Source organism: Tursiops truncatus, chromosome X, assembly GCF_011762595.2.
Source record: "Tursiops truncatus isolate mTurTru1 chromosome X, mTurTru1.mat.Y, whole genome shotgun sequence".
Classification (NCBI taxonomy): Eukaryota; Metazoa; Chordata; class Mammalia; order Artiodactyla; family Delphinidae; genus Tursiops; species Tursiops truncatus.
The window spans coordinates 68,256,163-68,262,856 of record NC_047055.1 but is presented as its reverse complement, the minus strand read 5'-3'; positions in this window follow the sequence as shown (position 1 = coordinate 68,262,856).

Genomic DNA, 6,694 nt, shown 5'->3' with positions numbered 1-6,694 from the left:
TGGTTGCCAGGGCCTGGGGTGAGTGGAAAATGGAATATTGTAGGTCAAAGGGTAAAAATTGTCAGTTGGAATAAGAATAAGTTCTGGGGAGCTAATGTACAGCATGTGACTAAAGTTAATAATACAGTAATATATACTTGAAAGCTGATGATATTAAGCATTCTCACCATACAGACACACACTAAAGTTAACTATGTTAACTGTGTGCAGTGATAGATCTGTAATTATCTTGATCTTGGTAATCACTCTACAATGTATATGTATATCAAATCATCACATTGTACATTTTTTTAAATTTTATATTGGACTATGGTTGACTAACAATATTGTGTTAGTTTCAAGTGTACAGAAAAGTGATTCAGTTATACATATACATTGTACACTTTAAATATATGCAATTATATTTGTCAGTTATTCCTCAATAAAGTTAATACAGACAAAGTAAGCAGAAGAAAAGAAATGATAAATGTTAGAGCAGAAATCAAGGAAATTAAAAAGAGGAAAACAATAAAGAAAATCAATGAAACAAAAAGCTGGTTCTTTGAAAAGATCAATAAAATCAATAAGCCTCCAACTAGGCTAACAAAGATAAAAAGAGAGAGACCACAGATTACTAATATCAAAAATGAATGAGGGGACATAACTATAGATCACATGAATGTTAAAGAATAGTAAAGCAATATTATGAATAAACTCTATGCCCACAAATTTGATAACCTAGAATAAATGGACCAATTTCTTGAAAGACACAATCTGCCAAAACTCACACAAGAAGAAATAGATAATCTGAATAGGCATATATCTATTAAAGAAATTGAATGAATAATTAATAACCTTCCAAAAAAGAAGGCACCAGGCCCAGATTAGTTCACTGATGAAATCTACCAAACATTTAAGGAAGAAATTACACCAATTCTCTATAATCTCTTCCAAAGACAAATGCAAAGGCAACACTGCCTAACTCATTCTATGTGACTAACATTACCTCAAAACCAACACCAAACAAATAGATAACAAGAAAAGAAAACTACACACCAATATCTCTAATGAACATAGATGCAGAATCCTTCAACAGGGGCTTCTCTGGTGGCGCGGTGGTTATGAATCTGCCTGCTGATGTGGGGTACTCGGGTTCGTGCCCCGGTCCGGGAAGATCCCACATGCCAGTCCGGGAAGATCCCATGTGCTGCGGAATGGCTGGGCCCATGAGCCATGGCCGCTGAGCCTGCGCGTCCAGAGCCTGTGCTCCACAATGGGAGAGGCCACAGCAGTGAGAGGCCCGCGTACCACAAAAAAAAAAAAAAAAAAAAAAAAAACCTTCAACAAAATATTAGCAAATTGAATCCAACAATGAATATAAAAATTCTAATAAGCCATTACCAAGTGAGATTCACTGCAGGTATGCAAGGCTGGTTCAGTTTTGGAAAATCTATTACTGTAATTTATTACATCAACAGACTACAGGAGGAAAATCACATGATCATATAAATAGGTACAGAAAAAGCATTTGAAAAAATTCAACACACATTCATGAAAACAAAAACTCCCAGCAAACTAGAAATACAGGGGAACATCCTCAAATTGATAAAAATATATACAAAACACTACGGTTAACATCATACTTAGAAAAAAGACAACCCTCATAATGGGAGAAAATATTTGCAAATTAAGCAACTGACAAAGGGTTAATCTCCAAGATTTGCAAGCAACTCATGCAGCTAAATATCAAAAAAACATAAATCCCAATCCAAAACTGGGCAGAAGACCTAAATAGACATTTCTCCAAAGAAGATATACAAATTGCCAACAAACACATGAAAGGATGCTCAACATCATTAATCATTAGAGAAATGCAAATCAAAACTACAATGAGGTATCACCTCACACCAGTCAGAATGGCCATCAACAAAAAAATCTACAAACAATAAATGTTTGAGAGGCTGTGAAGAAAAGGGAAGCCTCTTGCACTGTTGGTGGGAATGTAAATTGATACAGCCACTATGGAGAACAGTATGGAAGTTCCTTAAAAAACTAAAACTAAAACTACCTTATGACCCAGCAATCCCACTACTGGGCATATACACTGAGAAAACCATAATTCAAAAAGAGTCATGTACCACGATGTTCATTGCAGGTCTATTTACAATAACCAGAACATGGAAGCTACCTAAGTGTCCATCAACAGATGAATGGATAAAGAAGATGTGGCACATGTATACAATGGAATTTTACTCAGCCATAAAAGGAAAGGAAATTGAGGCATTTGTAGTGAGGTGGATGGACCTAGAGGCTGTCATACAGAGTGAAGTAAGTCAGAAAGAGAAAAACAAATACCATATACTAACACATACATATGGAATCTAAAAAAAAGAAAAATGGTTCTGAAGAACCTAGGGGCAGGACAGGAATAAAGACGCAAAGGTAGAGAATGGTCTTGAGGACATGGGGAGGGGGAAGGGTAAGCTGGGACGAAGTGAGAGAGTGGCATGGACTTATATATACTACAAAATATAAAATAGATAGCTAGTGGGAAGTAGCCGCATAGCACAGGGTGATCAGCTTTGTGCTTTGTGACCACCTAGAGGAGTGGGATAGGGAGGGTGGGAGGGAGATGCAAGAGGGAGGGGATATGGGGATATATGTATATGTATAACTGATTTGCTTTATTATAAAGCAGAGCTAACACACCACTGTAAAGCAATTATACTCCAATGAAGATGTTAAAAATAATCATGCTTAATTGTGAGATACTAGAAGCATTCTCACTAAGATCAAGAATAGGCACCAATGTCCCCTTCCACCACTGGTTTTCAACATTGTACTGTAAGTTCTAGCTAATGCAGGAATACATATAAAGTGGAAAACTTATACAAACTGGGAGCAAAGAAATAAAAAGTTTTTGCAGACGAAATGATCGTCTATGTAAAAAAAACTGAAATAATAGTAATAACTCCTGCAACTAATGAGTGATTGTAGCAAGATTGCAGTATACAAGATTAATATACAAAACTCAATCACTGTTGTATACACCAGCAGTAAACAAGTGGAATTTGAAATTTACAAATGTATTACCTGTATTTGGTAAAGTAGCAGGATACAAAATTAATGCACAGAAATCTCTTACATTCCTATACACTAATGATGAAAAGTCTGAAAGAGAAATTCAGGAACAATCCCATTCACCATTGCAACAAAAAGAATAAAATACCTAGGAATAGACCTACATAAGGAGGCAAAAGACCGGTATGCCGAAAACAAAAAGCCAATGATTAAAGAAATAGAAGACGATGTAAACAGATGGAGAGATGTACCATGTTCTTGGATTGGAAGAATCAACGCTGTTAAAACGACTATACTACACAAAGCAATCTACAGATTCAATGAAACTCCTATCAAACTACCACTGGCATTTTTCACAGAACTAGAACAAAAAATTTAACAATTTGTATGGAAACACAAAAGACCCCGAATAGCAAAAGCAACCTTGAGAAAGGAAAACGGATCTGGAGGAATCAGGCTCCCTGACTTCAGACTATACTACAAAGCTACAGTAATAAAGACAGTATGGTACTGGCACAAAAGCAGAAACATAGATCACAGGAACATGATAGAAAGCCCAGAGATAAACCCACGCACCTATGATCACCTTACCTTTGACAAAGGAGGCAAGAATATACAAGAGAGAAAAGACAGCCTCTTCAATAAATGGTGCTGGGAAAACTGGACAGCTACATGTAAAAGAATGAAATTAGAACACTTCCGAACACCATACACAAAAATAAATTCAAAATGGATTAAAGACCTAAATGTAACGCCAGACACTATAAAACTCTTAGAGGAAAACATAGGCAGAACACTTTATGACATAAATCACAGCAAGATCTTTTTTGACTCATCTCCTAGAATAATGGAAATAAAAATAAACAAATGGGACCTAGGGAAACGTAAAAGCTTTTGCACAGCAAAGGAAACCATAAAAAAGACAAAAAGACAACCCTGGGAATAAGAGAAAATATTGGCAAATGAAGCAACTGACAAAGGATTAATCTCCAAAATATACAAGTAGCTCACGCAGCTCAATATCAAAGAAACAAGCCTCCCAATCCAAAAACGGGCAGAAGACCTAAATAGACATTTCTCCAAAGAAGATATACAGATTGCCAGTAAACACATGAAAGAATGCTCAATGTCACTAATCATTAGAGAAATGCAAATCAAAACCACAATGAGGTATCACCTCATACCACTCAGTATGGCCATCATCAAAATATCTAGAAACAGTAAATGATGAGGGGGTGTGGAGAAAAGGGAACCCTCTTGCACTGTTGGTGGGAATGTAAATTGATACAGCCAATATGGAGAACAGTATGGAGGTTCTTTAAAAAACTAAAAATGGAACTACCATAAGACCCAGCAATCCAATTACCTGGCATATACCCTGAGAAAACCATAATTCAAAAAGAGACATGTACCACAATGTTCATTACAGCACAACTTACAGTAGCCAGGACATGGAAGCAACCTAAGTGTCCATCAACAGGTGAAAGGATAAAGAAGGTGTGTCACATATATACAATGGAATATTACTCAGCCATAAAAAGAAACGAAATTGAGTTATTTGAAGTGAGGTGGTTGTCTGTCATACCATGTGAAGTCAGTCAGAAAGAGAAAAACAAATACTGTATGCTAATGCATATATATGGAATCTAAAAAACTGGTACTGATGAACCTAGTGCCATGGCATGGATAAACATGCAAATGTAGGAGTTCAGGGAAAAGTTTGGACCTGTCAAAGAGGCAATAGATTTTTTGTTCCCTCTTTGTTTCCTGGTGGAGAGGGGATTAAGAGTGCTGCTTAAAGAAGCTCCAGAGATGGGCGTGAGCCACGGCTAAAAGCATGGACACCAGAAACGTGCATGAGACGCTAAGCCCACTGCTGCCACCACCAAGAAGCCTGTGTGCGAGCACAGGTCACTATCCACACCCCGCTTCGGGGAGCCTGTGCAGTCCGCCACTGCCAGGTTCCCAGGATCCAGGGACAACTTCCCCAGGAGAACACATGACGCGTCTCAGGCTGGTGCAATGTCACACTGGCCTCTGCCGCTGCAGGCACGCCCCACATTCCGTGCCCCACCCTCCCCCAGGCCTGAGTGAGCCAGAGCCCCCAAAGCAGCTGTTCCTTTAACCCCGTCCTGTCTGAGCGAAGAACACATGCCTTCCAGCGACCTACAAGCAGAGGCGGGGCCAAATCAAAAGCTGAGCCCCTGTGAGCTGTGAAAACAAAGAAGAGAAAGGGAAATCTCTCCCAGCTTCCACAGAAGCAGCGGATTAAAGCTCCACAATCAACTTGATGTACCCTGCACCTGTGGAATACATGAATAGACAACGAATCATCCCAAATTGAGCAGGTGGACTTTGAGAGCAAGATTTATGCTTTTTTCCCCTTTTCCTCTTTTTGTGAGTGTATATGTGTATGCTTCTGTGTGAGATTTTGTCAGTATAGCTTTGCTTCCACCATTTGTCCTAGGGAGTCTATCAGTACATTTTTTTTTAATTTTTTTTTCTTAATAAATATTTTTTATTTTAATAACTTTAATTTACTTTATCTTCTTTCTTCCTTTATTTCTTTCCTTCCTTCCCTCCTTTAGACAAAAATCATCCCAAATTGATGAGGTGGACTTTGAGAGCAAGATTTATGATTTTTCCCCTTTTCCTCTTTTTGTGAGTGTGTATGTGTATGCTTCTGTTTGAGATTTTGTCTGTATAGCTTTGCTTCCACCATTTGTCCTAGGGTTCTATCCATCTGTATTTTTTAAAAAAATTTTTTCCTTAATAATTATTTTTTATTTTAATAACTTTACTATATTCTATCTTACTTTATTTTATTTTACTTTATTGTCTTTCTTTCTTTCTTTTTTTCCTTCCTTCCCTCCTACCTTCCATCCTTCCTCCCTCCCTCCCACCCTCCCTACCTCCTTTCTTTCTGCGGTACCTTCTTTCTTTCTTTCTTTCTTTCTTTCTTTCTTTCTTTCTTTCTTTCTTTCTTTCTCTCTTTCTTCTTCTACTAATTCTTCCTTTCTACTTTTTCTCCCATTTATTCTGAGCCGTGTGGATGAAAAGCTCTTGGTGCTGCAGCCAGGAGTCAGTGTTGTGCAACTAAGTTAGAAGAGCCAACTTCAGGACACTGGTACACAAGAGACCTCCCAGCTCCACATAATTTCAAATGGTAAAAATCTCCCAGAAATCTCCATCTAAACACAAGCACTGAGCTTCACTCAACGACCAGCAAGCTACAGTGCTAGAAACCCTATGCTAAACAACTAGCAAGACAGGAACACAACACACCCATTAGCAGAGAGGCTGGCTAAAATCATAATAAGTCCATAGACACCCCAAAACACACCACCAGATGTGGAACTGCCCACCAGAAAGATAAGATCCAGACTCATCCACCACAACACAGGCACTAGTCCTCTCCACCAGGAAGCCTACAGAACCCACTGAACCAAACGTAGCCACTGGGGACAGACACAAAAAACAACGGGAACTACGAACCTGCAGCCTTCAAAAAGGAGAACCCAAACACAGTAAGATAAGAAAATAAGAAGACGAAAAACACACAGCAGATGAAGGAGCAAGATAAAAACCCACCAGAACTAACAAATGAAGAGGAAATAAGCAGTCTACCTGAAAG